The sequence below is a fragment of the Sitophilus oryzae genome, unplaced genomic scaffold, assembly GCF_002938485.1.
Source record: "Sitophilus oryzae breed Bouriz unplaced genomic scaffold, Soryzae_2.0 scaffold_496_pilon_pilon, whole genome shotgun sequence".
Classification (NCBI taxonomy): Eukaryota; Metazoa; Arthropoda; class Insecta; order Coleoptera; family Curculionidae; genus Sitophilus; species Sitophilus oryzae.
The window spans coordinates 1,841,747-1,864,571 of NW_022147080.1; the positions used below are offsets into that span (position 1 = coordinate 1,841,747).

Here is a 22,825-nt window from a genome sequence, read left to right on the forward strand (position 1 = left end):
CAATACAGGGGTATCGCAATGGACCCAAGGCCTCCGACTGAGGGATCAGACATGATCCCAAACCCCAGCAACCTAACCTAACCTAAATACTAGTATTCAATATAAATCGAATAAGTCTCCATAGCGCTACCCGAAAACGTTCAGCCTATAAAGCGAGAAGCCCAGAGTTCAATACCGGCTCGGGGTAAACTTTTTTTATTATATTTTTGTTTATATTCTAATAGTAAAATATTTAATAATTTTGGTGATTAAAAAAAAACAACTATTTAATACTTTACTATCAAAATATAAACGAAAACAAAATTAGAGCATAGCAAAAGATAATATATTAAAGAGCTTTCTCTTAAAATACTTTCTCGAAAACGTTGCTAGCTCTTGTAGACTAAGACATTTGTTGGCCACCTGTATTGTTGCTATTCTTGAAACTTTATTTGCAGCACCGCAGACGGGTTATGGGCTGGTTATGAATGGTATTGAAAGAGCCATGTTTGGCCATTTCATTTGCCTTTTCGTTACCTTTGTGATCCTCATGCTGTTGTACCGAAGCTAACGTAACATTGCTATGCTTTTCCAGTGTATTTAGAGTACGCACACAATCTCACACTAGTCTAGAATTGACCTTCGTGGAACCGAGTGCGCGGCCTGGCTGTCTGCGAAGATTGCAACCGGACGGTGTGTTCTTTCCTGCCAGTTTCATACGAAACATGCATCGTTCTTCACACTGAGTCCTGTCCTGTCCCGAAGGAAAACGTTATTCCAAACCGGAAATAAGGTCTGTCCATTCGATGCGGACCGCATTTGCATTTCCGTAACTTAACTATAAACTTCACTAACGTATATTGAAGTAGATGCGCTCCACATTATACCTACATACGTATAATATACAGGGTGTTTCAAAAAACATGTATCATCTTTCGTGGGGATATTCCTCTCGTTAAAATAAGATTTATTTTTCATATTAACATAGTTCCGATTCTGCTTTGTTTCGTGGCTACAGGGGGTTAAACTCTTCATCTTTTTTCGATTTATTATAATTCTCTTTAAAGTGCTTTAAGCGATTCGAATGAAATTTTTAGGGTAAAAGTTACAATAAGTGCGACATATTTTAATGCTGAAAAAGTGTCGACATATTCACCATGGACGTGCATATGGGTTATCTCTGGAATATTTTTCTAAAAAATGCCTGTGCCGCGCCGTACTGATTTTTTTTCTCTTCATAGCAAAATTGTGGAGGCCGTTTAATGCTCATTAAAAGATGTCGCTTGATATTTTGTCGATTTCGATCTTCTTGATGAGATAAACGCAATTTAATTAATTTGTTTTAACCTAATTCTAACAGCAACCTTTAAAAAATTGAATGTTATTAACTTGCCAAAATCTTAAATGAGTACTCATTGATTTTTCATCCAAAAAATATAAAAAAAGTTCCTATAACGATGGGTGCGGTAATGCATAGTTTTAAGTATGTTAAAACTTTTAAAAAACAGGCATTTTGTAATTATTTTAAATACCATTTTATTTTGAGGAATTTGTTGTAGGTTGTTTGGAATTTATAACACTGTTATACATCAGTGTTATAAATTTTCATAAAATTTAGTAATAAATTACATATAATTTCCGAAATCATACCGCTAAATACACGAACAATGCTTGTTGTGTTCACTTAGCCCCCTCGTATGCGAAGATGCAAAGCTGTTAAGTCGTAGGTAACCTTTATTTCTACATTTACTCTATTCGTTTCAGAACATTGGCATTCAGTTGTCCCTTAATGCCTTCAACGGCATTACTATCTAACCTTCAACGGCATTAACACTCTATTTGTCATGTCTAAATTAATTTACAAATCGGTAGCTTTGTCTCCGGCCCTTGTCTGGAGATTGTGGGAAGCAAAGGGTAGGGAAATGTTATTGATTTATCTTAAGGGTTACAGAAATAACCCTGTGGATTATCATTTCAGTCAAACTATCTCTAGTCTGGTTTGGATCCGAATATTTTTTCTCTCAATATTAAGGTTTGTCCTGTATCGAGAACACTGCATCTGTAAGGCCTATTGTGTTTTCCTGTACCCTGCACTAACTTGTGCAGATTCTTGATAGGATGGGAGCATAGTTCCTCTAGTTCGAGCTTTGTTTTCCCAATAAAGGATAAAGCCCGACATTTTTTGACATTTCAAACAACCAATTAGAGCTGTACTAAATTTAAAATTGACAGCTGTTTGAATTTTGTACAAATCTCATTGGTTCATTTGACGTGTCGCTGGCGACCGACGAAGTTCTGAGAACGGGGCTTAACGTTAATAAATACCGAGGTTGCCATTTAAAAATAAAAACTTGTAGTCATTTCCGGTGAAACAGGAAGTGACCGAAAACAATTAAATATGTCAATCAATCCTAATTTATGTCATATACCAACATTTCAAATCTTGTTTTTTTATCTGAGAAAATTAAAAAGATATAGGGGTGAGCCACTTTTGCGAAACACCCGGTATTCTGTCAAGAGAACAATATATATATTTTGGCTGATAATTATGTCAGTAGACCATGTTACATCGAACTTAAACATATAGCTAATTATAAATATTTTGTATTAAAAATAATTAGTTTTATCTAAACTTATTCTACATGCAACTGGGCCCTGTATAATCAAATCAGGAAGATCGCTTATCTTAGTCTGGACAGCGGCCAGCCCAGCATCCGCTACCGCCTGCCATGCACAATTCTGCCCGATTTTCGATATTAATCATCGTGCCAGAGACAGACGCCCTACTATCCCGTCGCGATCCAGTTCTACGTCTATTCGGTTAGACCAGTGATTCCCAAAGTGGTCCAGGTGGACCCCCAGGGGTCCACGGGAGACTTGCTGGGGGTCTACGTAGGCGTGAACAAAAAATGGGGGTCCATAAGATGTTAATGGGGGTCCACGAAAATTTATCTGCTTTTGATAGTAAAGAGCAAAAATGTAAGCATAGTTTTTATAAAGGCCTACCTACATTGTTTTAAGTACCTATCTAAGCAGATAATATTTTAATAAGGCAAGCGACTGTTACTTGTCCAAACTTGCGTATTCGATATTACGTACAATTTCGTGTACAGACTTGCAAAGCGCTATCCGCCCGACAATGCTTAATGCTTGTTCAGACATGAACTTGATCACCACTATAAATACTTGATGCCAAAGGCAAACGCATTCATTTGTTTCCGGAATTTCGAAAAAAAAGGCGGAATTTGGAAAAAAAGTTGTGAGAAAATTTATATCTGTGTTTGCTAGTGCCGGAGAAAAGTAAGTAACCTACCTTTTTTTTTGTTATAGTACTTAAGTATTTTGTTTACGTGTACTAGTCGGTTGATCACAACGGCCTGTATAGATAGGTAACTTAGTAACTTACAGATATTTTAATTGTCCTCTTTCGATTTGAAGACAAACACAGCACGTTTTATTCAATTGTTTTTCACGAGAGAAACACTGCCTCTCTAAAAAGGCCGAATAAGCAATATTGCAGAGCAATTAATTTTGTAATTTTTCTTGCAAATAACTACTAATTTTATAAAACAGTAATTTCATAATCATTTTAAATTGGTTTTGAAGTAACTATTTTATCAAAACTATTCCTTTTCGGAAAGAGCGAGCGGTGCGCGGGCGACGGGAAAAGAGGGCGGGGCTTGGACTTCGATGCCAGTTTGTCACGTTTTAACAATGAAGCCGCAGACAAAAAAATACGCAAATACACGGAGCGCGTGAACTCATTGATTTAATAAAATGTTAGTTATCGTTTTTATGGACAATTTTGGGATTTCGACTTTTATTTTTTCCTACACAAATATGATCAGTATTCGATACTGAGTACACCAATTTTTATTTATACTATTAAAAATTAGTGGTAAATTATGTACTTTAAAATTGATACCGTTTTGTGAAAACGTCTGTATTTGTCTCAGCGGTTTATTAGTTGGTCCCTTTACAAGCCGTAATTCTATTTCCGCGTGCTGACAAAGGCTGCGGTGTGATACCTATATTCAGAAAAAACTTGGTTACTAAAACATTTTTTTTTACAGGTAAGGTAACTGACACGAAACATGGCTACAGCAAAGAAAAAATGTCGACAATATAGTATCGATTATTTGAAATATGGTTTTGTTCCATCAGAGGCAGACAAACAATTGCCCATGTGCCTATTATGCAACAAAGTTTTGAGCAATGACTCTATGAAACCATCAAAGCTCGAAGATCATCTAAAAAGGTGTCATACTGATAAAATAGGTAAAGATTTAAAATATTTTCAAACATTGAAAGAAAAATATGGAAAGAGACCCACCATGCACAGTATGTTCGCTTCAACATCTCAAAGTAACGATGATGGCTTGCGGGCATCTTACAATATCTCATTACTTATAGCAAAATCTGGAAAACCGCACACTATCGGAGAACAATTAATTTTACCCGCTGTTGAAGAGGTTTTAAAAACTGTTTTGCACAAATCTCCATTTGACGTACTAAAAAGAATTCCATTAAGTAACAATACTGTACAAAGACGCATTGATGAAATGAGCTCTGATATCGAAAGCTTTTTGTGCAATCATCTGCAAAAAACTCATTTTTCTATACAACTGGACGAGTCAACGTTACCCAGTAATGAAGCATTACTATTGGCATATGTCCGATTTATTGTTGAGGAAGAAATTCACGAAGAATTGCTATTTGCCAGAACTTTGGAGACTGACACTAAAGGCGAATCAATATTTAATGTCCTGAGTAATTTTTTTACGGAAAAATCGATCCCATTTACAAACATTATTTCAGTGGCAACAGACGGAGCTCCTGCAATGGTCGGGCGATATCGTGGGTTTATAAGTCATCTCAAAAGAATTATACCAGGACTTACAGCTATTCATTGCGTAATCCACCGACAACATCTTGTGGCAAAACATTTAAGTGACAGGTTGAACCAATCTCTTCATTTTGTAATAAAAGCTGTCAACAAAATCAGAAGCAATGCATTGAATACGCGTTTATTTGCTCAATTGTGCGACGAAAATGATGAAGACTTCCAACGACTGCTCTTACATACTGAAGTACGCTGGTTGTCGAAAGGTGCATGCTTAACGAGATTTTACTCTGTTTTCGATTCCATATTAGAGTTCTTAGAAAGTAGAGATCCAGATTTAAAAGAAAACTTGATCAAATTCAAAGCAGACATTGCGTATTTGACAGATTTGTTTAAAAAATTTAATGATATTAACTTGCAGTTACAAGGGGACAGCCTGAATTTAATAAAAACAAAGGGGATAATTTCGGCTTTTCTTGGGAAATTGAAATTTATGAAGCAAAACATTAGTCGGCGCGAATTCTCTCAATTTCCAAACTTGTCGCAGGTAGAATGTATTGATGAGGATATCCATACCTACAGTCAACATTTAAGTGCTCTGCATGATGACTTCAAAACCAGGTTTGAAGATATACTGACGATGGATATACCACCATGGATCATAAATCCATTTGATGAAACGGAAGTGGCCAATGTTGTATTACAAGAGGAGCTGCTCGAGCTAAGCACTAATGAGGAGCTGAAGGTGAAATTTAGAAAAGGCTACCCAACATTTTGGCTGCAAGCAGAAATACCCGAAAAATATCCTGGACTGTGGGAAATCGCAAGGAAATTTTTAATAGCTTTTCCCTCGTCATACCTTGTCGAAAGGAGTTTTAGTGCCGTTACAAACCTCTTAACAAAAAAAAGGAGCAAATTAAACATCACAGAGCGGGGGGATTTGCGGTTATTGCTCACAAAATAAAGCCAAACATTGATCGTTTGCTGACACTCCATCAGATACATCCTTCCCATTAATTAAAATTATGACCTGAACCTATATTACCTTAATATTTTTTCTTGTAATTCTATTCTTTTAATAAATAAAGTGATATAAAATGTACCATTTTTCGTTTTTATTTTACATATCGGAATATAGGGACAGAACTCAGAAGTGACACAATTTTTATTTTTTGGCGACTTTAAGAATGTGGTAGAAATGTAGCAGCAGGGGGTCCACCGAAACCAGTAAAATTTTGAAAGTGGTCCACGAGAAAAATAAGTTTGGGAACTACTGGGTTAGACCATATCACACCAAGTTACGACTATTCTTTCGTCATCTTGTCACTCATATTAATAACTACGCGATGTTGCAAAAATAGTTATTACTACATTACATAGATGCCTTTTTTTCAAACAAAAGTATTAATTTTTGCGACGTGATTGACGACAATATAAAATCATAGTAACCATACTCCTCCGAAACGGCTTAACCGATTTTGATGAAATTTGATGTGTATATTTAGTAGGTCTGGGAATACCTAGGTTGTTTATTTTTTATACCTCTAAGTGATAAGGGTTATTTTTTGGGCAAAATGTTTTATTTTAATTTTTTTATATGACATTAAAAAATACATAAAACCCTAAATTTTCACCCTCTACCATCAACCCCTATTTTTTAATAGCGATATTAGAAAATCAATAATTTCAACCCCAATCGATAACTGATCAACCATATAACCACATCCTCACTAGTGATGGTTTGGAACTCGAGCGAAAATTCGCTCGAGTATTCGATTATTGAAATAACCGACATCGCTCGATTATGACCGAGCGCTGCAAGTGACGAGGTACAAGCACAGAACAGATACAAATCAGAAATTTCACTGAACATCGGTGCTTTTCAAGTATGTTGTAAGAATTCCGTTCCTCGCGCACAGATTTCATCCTCCTGCGCGCCGCACAGCTGATCATTAGTTGATGGCTTTAAACGAGCCAGGGTCGAACTCAGATACGTGTGAATCGTGACAGGAGCGTATTTCGTTTTTTAACAGTATTTATTTGAAAAAAGTAAGATTTAGTAGTGACAAAATAAATAATGTGTAAAAATAATACGAAAAATCATGCCAATTGATTCAAATGTTTAAAGCGTTATTTTACAAAAAAAGTGTTCATTGAGTTGAGTCATTGTTTTGTATCTCGTTTTTCTAGAAATAAACATTAATATTTAATTTTCAAAGAGAATAATCACAAAAATAATTCGGACAAGGTGGGTTTTGTGGCAGTATGATACCGTATGATCGAGAAAGAACGGCGTCAGCGTTGGCTTTGAAATGAAGATCGCTGTCATTTTATATGTAAATTTATATGGGAATATATATATATATATATATATATATGTCGTTTCCCAGCCAACTGGACGCCGTTTTTTTTCGATCATACGGTATTATACCGTATGATCGAATAAAAACGGCCTCAGCGATGGCTATGAAATGAAGATCGCTGTCATTTTATATGGGAAATGTCATCGATTGTCATTTCATAGCCATCGCTGACGCCGTTTTTATTCGATCATACTGTACTTGTGTAAAGGGGCCTAGGAAAAATGCAGGATTTGCAATAAGTAATAAGGATTTTGCTGCAGTAACCTAATTTGTAGTGAATTTTTTATAGGAATAAGCGACTTTTAACTGCAGTTTGGGACCCTGTTTATGTAAATTTCAGGGTCCCACTATAAGCTTGACGCTGTCATGATTTTATGATTCAGCAATTTTATTTTTTTCAATACAAACCTTCATTTGAAAATGTAGACAGAATATAATAAAAACAATTTGACTGAAATAAAATAACATTTTATTTGTTATTATAAATATGTAAAAATTATACATATAATCCTAGCAATGTGATATTAGGTACAAAATCTAATACAATTACTTAAATGTAAATGATCCTAAAATTTATTAATACAAATGAAAAATTAAAAGAATAGATAAATATATATCATCTAACTAAACTTACTTGCTAATTAAAAATATCTAAAAAAAATCTGTATTTAAGAACCTATCGTATTTAGAAACATATCTATATAAAATAAAATCGATAAAAATTTTGTTTCAAATACAATTGATTTTAAAATCTCACCTGTGCACTTATCAACAAAGAAATAAGCAACTGGCTGCTTCCAATTAGCAAATATACCTCGTGCCATCAGAACTAAAACACTTTTAGCAGGGACATATTGCTTTTCCGATAAAGTCTCATGGAAGCCAATTATTTTGTCACGTCCTCGATTATAAAACAAAAATTTTTTTAAACACATCTCATCTATACATAACACACAGTCCTTATCCATATCTTGCATAGATGCAGCTTTAGTTTTTATTGCCTCAAAAACAAATTTATTTAATCTGGAATATATTTCCCAGTACCTATGGAGAGTGCTCTTGGAAGGTAAGCAAAGTGGCTTTCTTAAAAATGTATATGCATTTGGACTTAAAAAATAAATTGTTAATGCAAATTGCTTAAATTCGTTGGTATATCGGTATCCATGTGATTTCCTTGAGGAATTTTGTAAGCAAAGTTCAATAAAATTAGCCATTGACGAAGAGAAGTGTTCCTTACAAAAAGCTATAAAGTCTTCATTTGTAACATTTGTTTTGTCAGTCTTCGGATGAAATTCCAACTTTCTTTTCAAACTTCTAATTTGTAACCTTAACCCATGTTTTCTTGGACTATCCACACTAAGGGATGTAGGTGTCTGTTGTGAAAAATCTATACAAACAAGAAATAAAAAAATATTTATCTATTTGAAATATTGATCTTCTCTAAATATTATAACAAACTACCAAAAAAAAACATTTATTGAAAACTGGAATTCTATACCCTATATCGGTATGGCAGTTCAGATTTATATTCAGCATTGTGTTTAAAAGGTAATAGTATTTTACTCACCTTCAGATGTAACTTCCTTGGATGTTGATGGAATAGCAATTACATCTGGTGAAGTAGATTCTGAAACCGCTGAAAACATAAAATAAAATATTTATTGAAAACTGGAATTCTATACCCTATTGCATTGTGTTTAAAAGGTTAAAAAAATAGTATTTTACTCACCTTCAGATGTAATAGGAACAGCAGGAATAGTAGCTTCAACTTCCATCATGGAATTGTCTACAAAAATATATATTTATTTAATTTTTTTGAGCATAACACAAACACAATTTTAAGAGGCAAAATTGAAAGCTAAATGTTATTGTCAAAAGTTTTGTTTTTCAGTAATATAGTATTTGTCATAAAAATATTGAAAATATTACACAGAACCACCAAGAACAGACTGAAACTGGATTTTCTAAATGCCTATCTATAAACTATTTTTGTTTATTTAAATGTTCGTTTGTGCAAGTGTATAAATCGATTGTGCAGATAAACAAGCAACTGATGATTTTAAAAAATTACAAGTAAAATGAAAAACAATGCTTATGAACCCACCTGACATCAATAAAGTTGGAACAGCAAATTTCTTTAGACGGCTTTGAGACATTCCCGCAAACATGGTAGGTTGAAAGTGTTTTCCACAAACTCTATACCCTCTATGCAAATCTATAGGTGATTTTGCTCTAAAATCATGCCTGTTGCAGTTCTTAACCCACTCAGAACATCTAGAATTTATTAAAATATTTTTCGTTATTTAATAGATGATTGTACATACATGAGTCTGTCAAAAACTTTAGAATTTCTAAAAAATCTTACTAGATTGTTTAAAATTCTAGAGGAAACATTCCTTATTGTGTAGATAAAAAATATTTATGTACCTTTTGGATCCAATGGGAATGAAAAGAAGCTAAGACCCATATCAGTCTCCGTATTGCTTAAACAGCCGGGAACACAGCAGTAACGAAGGCCCATTATAAACAAAATTGTCAAACAAATATAGTCACAAAATATCACAAACACACCACAAAGTAAATTAAAATTATTTTAATTTACTTTTCCGTTAATTTACTTTTCCGCCCGTTCATATGACATTCATATTTTTAGGTTAGAAATGTTGAGCAACGTTGTCAGTTGTCAGATTTTAACAAAGAAATTCCTGAATCTTTAATTACCATTGCAATAATAATTTTTTTATATTTAGCAGTAAAGCAAAATAGAGTGCAAAACTGACGATGCCCGTTGGTTTTATTTATTCTAAAATCAATTTCAATTGTTTTGGTTTAAATATTTCAATGATAATATTTTTAACTTTTTTTGTGCAGAAAATGAGGTAAATTTTTGTTACATTTCGTACTACGTCGCAAAATGCTGCACTCAAGGGACGTTGCCATGCCGCGTTTTTCGTAATAATAATGTTAATTTTTAGGCATATTTTAATTTTCCAAATATATCAAATTCCTCATAATTATGTATATTCGGTAATTCTTGTATACTTGCGTCACTTATTTCGTGAAAGAAATGCTAAATGAGTGAAGAAATGTGGCCGTGGGATTATAATATAAAAATACATTTTTCAAGTACTGAGAATTATGGGTTACCTTGGCAACCTCACAAAAACCTTGCGCATGGTTTTGTGCCGCCTGCGCGCATATAACATAAAAAATAAAATCTTGACAACGGAAATCCCATAAGTGAAATTTCTGATTTGTATCTGTTCTGTGGTACAAGCGACGAACGCAAGCGATCCTAGAATGAAATAAATTGAAATCCGATTTTAATGTGACATACCAACTGGATAAAAAGGATCAAGCGAATCGCTCGTCGCTTGCTACTTGCCATTCATCCCCGAAAGAATATGTGCCCTGCACACGCAACTTACTCCTCTTGGCACTTGGCGTTAACGATTACTTAACCTTCTTACAACAAGGGACGCGACGGACGAAAAACCGTATTTTTAAATACGGGTGATATTTCGCTCGGTTATTGTAATCGCTTGAAACTCAAGTACTCGATTATTGAAATTAATCGGTTTTTCCCATCACTAATCCTCACACACTGACAATAAGTTTTTACCCCCCCCCCTATTTTTTTTCTCAAACTATCCTTGGTTCTAACTGTTATTTCCAAATCACGATATGTTATTTTAAAATAACAGTTCCAACTGTTATTTATAAATAACAGATAGAACTGTATTTATTAACTTTTAAGCGTTTATTAACTTTTAAGCCTTTTAATTTTAAGCGTTTATTAAAAACAGTTCTGAATAGAACAAATTTATAAATAACAAGCTGGCTCTATATTCTTGTGAAATTCTTAGACCATAAATTATTAATATATCCAATATACAACATTTTGTTGAATAAAACTTTGTCACTAAAAACATTTACACAGTTTTATAGTTTTTATCCGCTCATAAAGCTAAAACTAGTCTGTCAGTGGTCTGGCAATTAGAATTCGTACTTCAATGACCAAAAATCGAGTATCTCTGAAATGAAAAAAAAAATCCAAAACAAATTAAAAAAGTCGAAAAGCTCGTATTTGACGGGACATTTTTTTCGCAAATACACGATCCACTGGTTGTTCAAACAGGGTTGGTGTTTGTAAATAATGGCAAACGTTCGTTCACTTTAAAGGTTTCCCTCCAGCTTTTCGACTGCAATAGCCGGCGACTAAAATTACTAAACGCGTAAAAAACATGGAAAATCCGAATAAATACGAACGTATGTATATATTTGCTTTGACAGTTATGTTTTCATAAATAAATCGCGCGCTCTTTATTTGAAATTAAATTAAAAAAATATTTAATTTAATTTTTTTATTTTTTTTATTTAAGTTACCCTATTATTTTATATTGTATATGTTTAATTAATTTTACAGTAATATTGGCTAGTGTTATTTCATTTATTTATTTATAAAATGCAGATTCGTTGACATCAATACAGGGTATTTCAAAAAACATGTGCCATCTCTAGTTGGGAGATTCCTCACTTAAAAAAATAAGATTTATTTTTTATATCAACAAAGGTCCGATTCTGCTTTGTTTCGTAGCTACAGGGGGTTAAAGTTTTTTCTTTCTATTTATTATAATTTTTTCTCAGCGCCTGTAGTTGGAGAGAAATTATAATAAATTGCAAAAAAAAGACTAACGCACTGTAGCTACGAAACAACGCAGAATTGGACCTATGTTATTAAGTTATTAGTTAGTAGATCTCAATAAAAGAAACATATTTTCTCTTTACCGTTGCTCTTACTTTTTCAAATAAGTCTAAAATAACCCAGTTATTCAAGTTTGAAAATTAAAAAACATATATTATTTTTGGTGACTTTGGACTCGGTATACGTAATGAGAGAGGAGACCGATTTGTTGAATTCTGCAGGGATAATAATTTGTGTATTATGAACACCTTCTACAAACTCCCGAAGAGAAGGCTCTATACTTGGAAACATCCATCAGATAGTCCAGAGAAACCTGTCAGAAATCAGATTGACTATATCACCATCAATGAACGTTACCGAAACTCAGTACAGGCAGTCAAAACTTTTCCTGGAGCCGATGTCCCTTCAGATCATGTCCTCCTAGTAGCGAGGTTCAAGCTCAGATTAAAGAAAGTCGAAAGAAAACAACCGTCAAAAAAGTTAAATGTCGACTATATACGGGACAATCACGAGGTAATTATGAACACTCTGGAAAATAAGTGTGAGGAAAAAATACTTGACTGCAACATTGAAGACCACTGGAATAAGTTTAAAAATATAGTATCAGAAACAACATCTAATATACCTATAGCCCAACAGAAGAAACAGAATTGGATGAATGACGATATTCTGCACCTAATGGAGGAAAGAAGATCATTTAAAAATCAAGACCAACAAAAGTACCAACTTATTAATAAAGAAATTCGGAAGAAAATACGAGCGGCAAAAGAGGCATGGTTTGTGAATCAATGTAAGGAGGTTGAAGAGTTACAGAAGAGACATGATACCTTCAACTTACATAAGAGGGTTAAAGAGTTAACGGGTGTGAATACCAACAGAACTCATAACCTTGTTGACAAGGATGGTAATCTCATTGTAAATGACATTGATAAACTGAGAAGATGGAAAGAGTACATCGAAGAATTGTTTGATGACGAGAGAATAGAAAATGTGATACAACAATGTAATACAGGCCCTATGATAACAATGGGTGAACTAGAGAAGGCTATAAAAACAGCAAAAAATAGAAAGGCAACGGGTCCGGATGAAATACCATCGGAAATACTCAAATGTCTCGATATTAAAGGAAAACAGTCGCTACTATCGCTTTTTAACAAAATATACGAATCCGGAGTTATACCAACTGACTGGATCAAGTCAACATTCGTAATGATCCCCAAAAAGGGAAACTCTAGGAAGTGCTCTGATTACAGAACTATCAGTTTAATGAGCCACGTCCTAAAAATTTTCCTTCGAATTATACATTCAAGAGTATATGCCAAAATAGAGGAACAAATTAGCGAGACACAGTTCGGATTCCGCAACAATCTTGGAACTAGAGAAGCACTTTTTTGCATCCAAGTCCTTGTTCAAAGATGCAGAGATGTCGATCACCCTGTCTTTATGTGCTTTATTGATTTCGAAAAAGCATTTGACAGGGTAAAACATGATAAATTGGTTGCGATTTTACGGGAAGTGGGCATTGATGATAAGGATCTCCAAATAATTAGAAACCTTTATTGGAATCAGCAGGCAAGTGTTAAAATTGGCAAAAATACCTCGGAAACAATAGCAATCCGTAGAGGTGTGCGACAGGGATGCATTATGTCGCCACTACTTTTTAATCTTTACTCTGAATTCATCTTCAGGGAGGCGCTCGAGGAAATCGATGGCGGTGTCAAAGTGAATGGAGTTAATGTCAACAACTTAAAATATGCTGACGATACCGTTTTGTTAGCCAGTAGTCCGGAAGAACTGCAGTTGCTGTTGGATAGAGTTACAAGTACATGCGATGAGTATGGGTTAAAACTTAACACTCAAAAGACTAAGCTTATGACCGTTAGTAAACATCCTATAAATCCGATACCAATAACAGCTTATGGAGTCGACCTTGAGCAAGTTGATAATATCACCTACTTGGGCTCTAACATTAATAACGATTGGGATATGAGCAAGGAAATCAAGCAACGTATAGAGAAAGCTAGATCGGTATTCTATCGGATGAAGAAAGTGTTATGTAGTCGAAATATTAACATAGAACTAAAGTTAAGACTTACAAGATGCTACATATTTTCCACTTTACTTTATGGGGCGGAAAGTTGGACACTCACAGAGACATTGCTAAAGAAACTCCAGGCTTTTGAAATGTGGGTGTATAGGAGATTGTTGCGGATAAGTTGGGTTGACAAGGTCGTAATGAGGAAGTTTTGAGTCGCTTGTCCAAACAACCCGAAATAAATAAAAACATCAAGATCCGGAAGTTAGAATATTTTGCGCACGTTATTCGACACCCTGAACGATACAACGTCCTCCATTTGATTATGCAAGGTAAAATAGAGGGTAAGAGAGGACCTGGTCGTAGACGCACATCGTGACTTCGAAATTTGCGGGATTGGTTCCAAAAATCAAGTGCAGCACTCTTTAGGGCTGCTGCCAGCAAAATTATAATAGCCAATATGATAGCCAACGTTCGTTGAGGACATGGCACTCGAAGAAGAAGATATTATTTTTAAAAAAATTTGAGAGCCACCATAGACTAAAGCTGTAAATATGGTTATATCAGAGATTAAGAAATTATACCGTCATAAAATTTGCGGTGAACACGCAGTTCTAAAAAGTTTTCTAAAATATACAGGGAAATTTAAAAGAAAACGAACGATTTTCAACATCTTATTTTTGCAAAATAAAACACAGACGTGTTCCTGAGTCGAAATATACCACCCCTAAAGATATTTGCAATTATTTAAGACTCACTCTGTATAATCCTATATTTTACGGGACCCATTAGCATTTATCCTTTAAAACAAATTCCTGGATAAACTTAGAGTATTTGGATCTAACGTGGCATTCTCTCCTTAGGGACTTAATAGATCATCCCGACGCGTGACACATTCTCATCCTAGTAATAAGTAGAAGCATTAAAATTTTGGCACTAACTATGGCTATAAATCAGACTTAAAAGTAGTTTAGGATATGGATATGGATAACTCAATCTGCAATAGTTAGTAACAGTTCCTTCAACTTGTTATCTATACAGTCAATGAATATACCGGGTGAGTTTTAAATAACTGCAAATATTTTAGGGGTGGTATATTTCGACCTCAGAAACACGTCTATGAGGTTTTTTTTTCCTAAAATAAAAATTCTTAAAATTGGGTGTTTTTTGAAAAAAAAATTGGAATTTAATTTTTAGTTCACAAACATATTATCTCGATTACAGTTGGTGGTTGGGGCTTTTGGTGTTACAACAGCAAAATAAAACACTAATCGCCACAATACACCAAAACACTTTACTTTTGCGCTGTTGGACGCGCGCCTCGCTAACCATGTTAGCATTATCAGCAGATGATTAAAACTATGTACAAGCAGATGCATATGAGAGCGTTGTGTGATTAATAAGTGTAAAGTTAACATAAACAGAGATAATGGTCCAATTCCTTCCAGTTCTTTCTTGTTCTTGCTCTAGTCTCGGTAATTAATGTGTAATAATCAGTATACGATCATATAAACGCTCAATTTGTAGATATTATTTTAGTTCTAACCATCTGCTGATGGCGCTAACTCGGTTAGCGAAACGCGCGTTCAGTGCAAAAATAAAATGTTTTAAAAATGTGTATTTGTTTTTAAATGGGTATTTCGCCACTGCAGTGGTCATAAAGGTTTTTTTGGAAAGATGAATCCGCCACATAGGTATAGACATTTTTCAAAATGTTTTGGTGTAGTAAATTAATGTTTTATTTTGCCGAACGTATTTAGTTCAGTCATTGGGGATTTTTGCTTGGAAAAAAGTCTGGAAGTTTTGCAACTTTGCAGGTTTATAGATTTGGTGTCCCTAACTAAAATCCATAAAATGCACATTTCTAGACTTGCCGCCATCTTGCCAAGATTGCGCTCAAAATCGGTATTTTGTGAATATCTCGAAAACTATGCGTTTTTCGCGAAAATTTGAGGAAAGCAAAATTAAAGAGAATATTAAGAAATTAATATTAAAGAAATTTCCTATAAAAAAGGTTTTATGAAAATTTTCGCTAAAGTCAACCGTTTAGGCACAAAATCCCTTTATAGGCATACTTTACGCAAAATTGTAAAATTTCCAGGGATTTTGTGCCTAAACGGTTGATTTTAGCGAAAATTTTCATATAACCTTTTTTATAGGAAATTTTATTGTCTTTAATATTGATCTCTTCAAATTTTTGTGAAAACGCATAGTTTTCGAGATATTTACAAAATACCGATTTTGGGCGCCATCTTGGCAAGGTGGCGGCGCCGGCGGCAAGTCTGCAAATGTGCATTTTATGGATTTTGGTTAGGGACCCCAAAACCTATGAACCTGCAAAGTTTCAAAACTTCCGGACTTTTTTCCAAGCAGGCCCCTTTTTTGATCCCCAATGACTGAACTAATTTGTATTAAAAGTTTCTCGAGAATCCTAGTGCCTCGAGAATTAAAAAAATTGGTCAAGTGCGAGTCGGACTCGCGCACGAAGGGTTCCGAATCATTCATTATATATACATTAGACACTATATTATTATAAACTTTTTTTCCGATTTAGCTGAAATTTTGAATGCGCGTATAAGTAATTTAAAAAAGAAATGAAGAACACATTACTAAAAATTGTATTCATCAATAATAAATATGTAAAAAGTAAAAATAAATATGTAAAAATAAAAAAAAAACGATTAAAAAAAGTCGCCTTGACTAGGATTCGAACCTGCCTTACTATGGCTCCAACGTCAAAGCAGCGTAAAGTCCTAACGCTTTAACCACCCGGCCACCGACGACTTGAAAGATTCTATGTAAAATTCTTACTTAAAAGATAATGTTTAGTGAAAGTACTTTTTTATTTATAAACATTTATTTAATTCTGTTTTTAGTATTTGTTCTTATAGCGGCAACATAGATACATTATCTGTGAAAATTTCAACTGTCTAGCTATAATGGTTCATAAGATAGACCTTTGTGACAGACGGACGGACGAACGGACAGCGAAGTCTTAGTAATAGGGTTCCCGTTTTTACCCTTTGGGTACGGAACCCTAAAAAAAGAGCTAGAAATCCTACCCACCCAAAAAGAAAAATTTCCTACAAAATGCATGCGTTATTATGGTGATAGCCTGTCATCCCTGTCGAAATACACCATTTTGATTGGTCAAAAAGTACCGGTGTGAAATTTTTGACAAATAGAAACCAAACGCACTGTTCCCACTCATTTGGTAATAGAGGCTTCCAATTAAACTCGGTGAAGTTTGCAATACATAACTTCTCAGATGAAACTGAGAGATAGAAACTCTCCGGGGAGATGGTAATTAGAGGGTGAGAGAAAAGGAGTCTAGTTTCCAAGATCGTCGAAATAATTTAGAGATCGAGACGAAATAATATATTCCCGTTCGGATTCGACTTTCCCAAGATTATATTAAGTCTGTGGCGTAATGGATGTAACTGGATACCGCAAAGTTATACACTGGAAAAGTTTTATTACTATAATTGTTAGTGATACTTTGATAATTGCTCTAAATTATACAGCACTCGCTCCAAAGATAATAAGACAAGTTTTGGTTATTTATTGATTTTATTATTAAACAGCCAAAATATCAAAAAGAAAGGGTATATTTGAGGGGTCAAGTTGCAAAACCCGTCTTATCCCACAAACGTTGTTTCGAGATAATAAGCAGAAACTGTTTTATCAAATGTTTGAAGCGATAATTTACAAAAAAACGTGTCCATTGAGCGGAATCATTGTTTTGTTTCTCGTTTTTCCAGAAATAAAAATTAATATTTAATTTTTAAAAAGAAAAAACACAAAAATAATTCGGGTACGGCGGGTTTCGTTGCAATATGATGCGTATTGACAATGAAATGAAGAACGCTGTCATCTTATATGTAAATTTTTATTGGAAATGTCATCGATCGGCCTTTCCTAACATGATTTATTAAATATACTATTTTATTAAAATTAAGTAAGGATTTGAAAAGGCGTCAGTAGTCATATTATACTTGTGAAAAAAGCTTGAAAAAATGCAGGATTTGTAACAATAATGACAATAAGAAGCAAATACAAGTGGATAAGACGGATTTTGCTGCAGTAACGTAAGTTGTAATGAAGTTACAGTTTGAGTTTGGGATTATGTTTATGTAGATTTTAGGGTCTACTATTAATATATGTCATTAGGCCATTTAAAAAAAAATGGATAAGGCGGGTTTTGCAACTTGACGCCTCATTTGTTAACGTATTCTTTGCCTAGTATTATCATCATATTCTTTTTTAGCTTATTCAACTATTTTCTATTATGGTGTTTTCCATTGTTGTCTAATTGAAGTGGAAGTTTGCCGGTCACAATGTCAGACAGAAGGATGATCGTGGAACAAATGCATCGTAAACTGGAGGCCCTGGGAGAATAGAAGAAGTAGAGGAAGACCTCAGATGAGATGGGCGGACGATCTGAGGAAACATGCAGGCACGAGATGGATGAGCACGGCGACAGAGAGAGAAGAATGGAAGAGATTGGGGGAGGCCCATGGCCAACGATGGACCGAAGAAGGCTGAATAGATAGAGATAGTTGTCTATTGTTGGCTATACCTGGTCCAAGTTATCCCTACTAATATCGTGGTTCCATCTTAGGTTTCGTCTTCTTTTTTTATGGTACATCTGTTGTCCCTCCTTCTTGCTAGGTATCCTGCCCATTGCAACTTGAAGGATTTGATTCTGTGAATCAGATCTATTATCTGGGTCTTTTGATGTATCTACTCCATTTTTTAACGTTTTTTTTTTGTTATTCCAAATACCACTTGCTTGTAATTTGAGACTTGTTTAATTGATTTTAAATATGTTCAGGAACTCAAGATTTATCCGGTCTACCTTAATAAATAAATGTGGTAACTTGATATTTTTTACATCACAGTTACCACCTGAATCACCAGTGGGAAATTAAAATTTTAGTTAGTCAGCCCGGCGCCGAGTATGTCCATGGACAACAATGAATTTAAAAATTGCGCCGTCGATTACTTAACTGAAACTTTAATTATTAGTATCGCTTTTATAGAAACGGTAATCTGCCGTTGTTCTCAATTTCATAGGTAAATATAATGGAAAATTATTTTTTAATTTAGAAATAAGGATATCTATTGTGCCAAAATGTGTGTCAAAAACGACAAATATATCATTCACATACCTAAATCGTATATTTGGAAAATACTCAAACTGATTTTTAGCCTCTATCCTCTATACCTCAAACCTACTCATGAATATATTATTAGCCAAAAATCGAGAAAATGGATGTTACAATGGTTGTAATTTTTAAATTTTTGCTTTATTATAACTGATGAGATTATCCCTCGTCTTCGACTCTGGAAAATTTTAAAACACCACTATAATTAACTAAAAATTACGTTTTTGTTTAAAAAATACCGTAAGTTTTAGTTTATTTAGATTGTTATGTATATATACGTTGTAAAGAAGAAATTAAAACAACCCCGCAGAGACTCCCTTGTTCGGCCGAATTTTTCCCTCGTGCCAAGTTAGAATTTGCGAAATATTTCATTAAAACTACTGGACGAAACGAGTGGACCGTAAAACGAACTTTTTCTAAGTCGATGTTCATCCCGAAACATTTAAACGCTGCCCTAACAATGGATATTTTTCCGTAACGAGACAGAAAATGGCTGCGTTTCCGTATTGTTATGGAAATGGCGGGGTTGTACAGACAAACACAACGCGAGACAACAACAACAACAAATGATCTCTAGAAATAGGAGTCCGTATATTTCGTTTATTTAAGCCCAAAAAGAACAAATATCCTGAAAATTGTTGTTTCAAAACTATGCTATGAAATAAGTGTGGGATTGTGTGCGTATTTTAAATACATTGGATGAGCGTAGCAATTGTACGTTAACCAGGGTGCATATTTTCATACTTCCACTACGTATTTTCATACAAGGTGGAACAAAATCTGTCATTCGTATGTTAATTCACGGTCAGCAGCACATGTAGAATATACCGTATGATCGAATAAAAACGGCGTCAGCGATGGCTATGAAATGAAGATCGCTGTCATTTTATATGTAAATTTATACGGGAAATGTCATCGATCGTCATTTCCAAGCCAACTGGACGCCGTTTTTATTCGATCATACGGTAGAATGAATGAGATGGTGGGTTATAGGGTGTTTCAAAACAAATGCGAAAAACTTCAGGGGGTGATTCCTTGGTCAAAATAAAGGGGAGTTTGCTTTATAAACGTTGGGTCAAAAGTCAACCATTAGGGAGATATCGCGGTACAAAGATGGCGGAAAAATAACGTTTTTATTTTTTATCTTGAAAATGAGAAGAGATAGACTAATGAAATTTTATGGAAGCATTACTGTTATGAAAACACACTTTTTGGTAATTTTTTCACTTTTTTAAAATGAGTGGAAGGGGTTGAAATAAACTACCCCTATCATTCTTGTTAACGAAATTTAAAGAAAAATCTTATCAAACACATGCAAAAACACTAATTTGGATAGTTTAGTTTGTTTAGAAACTTTTTTATCTCTTGTGTTTTTTGATAAAACTCACCGATTTGAAATTAAAAATTAAAATGTAAAGCATTACATGTCAGGACAAAAAAAATTTAGATTAATATATATATATATATATATATATATATATATATATATATATATATATATATATATATATATATATATATATATATATATATATATATATATATATATAATCACTGACATTAAAGATTTATTGTGCCCCCCTTCCTTGAGTCATCACACAGTCTATAACCCATCATACCCCTGTTGTAGAGGGGACAGGGTATTTCCCATCCTCCTCTGCCAACATGTGTTCTTCCTCCGAGGATACACACCCTTCGTGCCCTTCACAGTCGAGGGAGCTTGCCTTCGGCTGAGGTACCGGTGAGGTGTAGGCTGCAGGATCTATCCATTTTTTCCACCTTTTTAACTTGGTCTCTCCTTAGACCTGATAGCGGTGTTGTCCCGTATCTGTTGTCCCGTATATAATAGAGGATATGTCCCTCTTTCTGTATTGCCTCCTTGGATTTGAGGTCAATTCCTATTGTGAGGACCTGACCATGACCCTCCTCCCTCGAGTTGATGACTCGCCAACTCGATGTCCTTACATTCACTGATAAAAAAGATAGACTTGAACTAAAGTCGTCATCGTTCTTGAAAAAAAAATTTTGTGGCAAGAGAATTTATTTTAGTGTAAAAGAAAATATTTTGCCTGAAGAAAAACTCTCTTAACTCAAGAAAACTGGTTCTCTTGAAAAATTCGAAAATTTCTCTTGAATCTATTTTCATTCAACCAAGTGCAAGTTACTTTGTTTTAAGATAATAAGAAAAATACGCTAGGAAGTACTTCATTCAAGAAACATGGCCATTTTTCCAATAGCTAAATACTCTTTTGATGAAAAATAATAACTACACGCAAAGACGATGACGAAGGACGGTATATACAATCAGTCGGCACACAGTGCTTCGAACATATGGCTCTAGAGGACAAAAATCCAAAACTTCTCTTTTATTGTAAGCAATTTATTCAAACTAGGTTTATTTGACACAAATGATGAGTACTCTCATTGTACTAAATGATGATGTTCTTAGTCCCACGTTTATGAAAAAAAAATCTTATAAATAATAATAATGTTGGAGCGTTTCCATCTAAGGATTAAATAAATTCCTGTGATAAAAAAGAATTGAAATAACATTAGAACATGATTCCTACAATATAAGCCTAATATAAGATAAAAATGTTTTTCTTTAATGAAAAAGAAACATTAATGTTATATTTAATTAAAAAAAAAATTAAGATGCTATAAATTTACTTTAGGACAACAAAATGCATAGATCGTAACTACTCTGATTCAGGAGAATCACTGCTGACAGAATCTTCTAAATTTATAGTATCTAAATCACAGGTAGATGAAGTATCCTCACATATAAGATATTTCTGTACATCATTTTCTAATATGTTACTTTTTCGCGTTGTTACTGTTCATTTTGTCGGTATGAGGGGTTCGGATGTTAATAGTTACCTCTTTAATAGACCATATGCATATATTATTTTTTCCTTTTCTTGGGTATGAGATTTTATAATAAACTGAAAGATGGACACTTTTTTTATTCGACGTTTCGCTCCAACATAGTGGACTTTTTCAGGCACAAGTGGTGTCTCATTTGACTGGAAGGTTCATCAATATCTAATAAGAACATATTTTTTGAAATACTAATAATTTTGAGTTCTTGTCCTTATGATCAAGCCAAGTATTAGCCAGATCGGCATTGCTTATCAATCTTACTCCATCTGAAAAGTATTATAAAATAAAGTTCGTCGCAAGCAGACGCAGGTGAACTATACAAAAATTAAAAGTGTATGAATATGGCAACAAAAATATTCAATAAATACGATATGTTTTGATATGTTTTTTTTAAATGCCTTTTGAAGTTTGAAAACGTAAAATTTTATACCCATTTAAGAATCATCTTAAAAATAAATAAAAACTAAACAATCACGAACTTGTTTAGAAATAAATTTAAAGTACATACCTTGTTTAACAATATCCATAGTGTCTTTCAATTAAGTACGTACCCGTTTAACTCCATAATATACAGAACTACTATGAATGTTATTCTTTTCACTGATGAGATAATGATCGCAAAATTTATTTTTAGTGAAAATATTTGCTAACAAAAACGCTGTTTATGAAAAATAATATACAGGATGGTTGAACATTGCTATAGGTATAAAATTATATATTCAGATATTAGTAAATTTTAACTTATTTTTTGATTTTTGTCCATGGGACGAAGCACTGTGCGGCAGTTCGATCAGTCGTATGTCGCATTTCATAGGTCGCACACCATAGTACGCACAGGTTTTGTTGCTT

General features: G+C 34.0%; 1 protein-coding gene and 1 long non-coding RNA gene across 2 annotated transcripts in view; one reads left to right on the forward strand and one right to left on the reverse strand.

Annotated features, from left to right (window-relative positions):
* LOC115886759 (protein-tyrosine sulfotransferase) overlaps positions 1–22,825 on the forward strand; it is a 250,353-nt gene that overhangs the window by 46,211 nt on the left and 181,317 nt on the right. The gene's annotated exons all lie outside the window — the stretch shown is intronic.
* On the reverse strand, positions 8,690–9,611 carry LOC115886760. The gene is made up of 3 exons (XR_004050941.1): positions 9,290–9,611; positions 8,915–8,971; positions 8,690–8,821 (listed from the first exon to the last, which is right to left on the reverse strand). It is a non-coding gene; the product is annotated as an uncharacterized LOC115886760 (long non-coding RNA).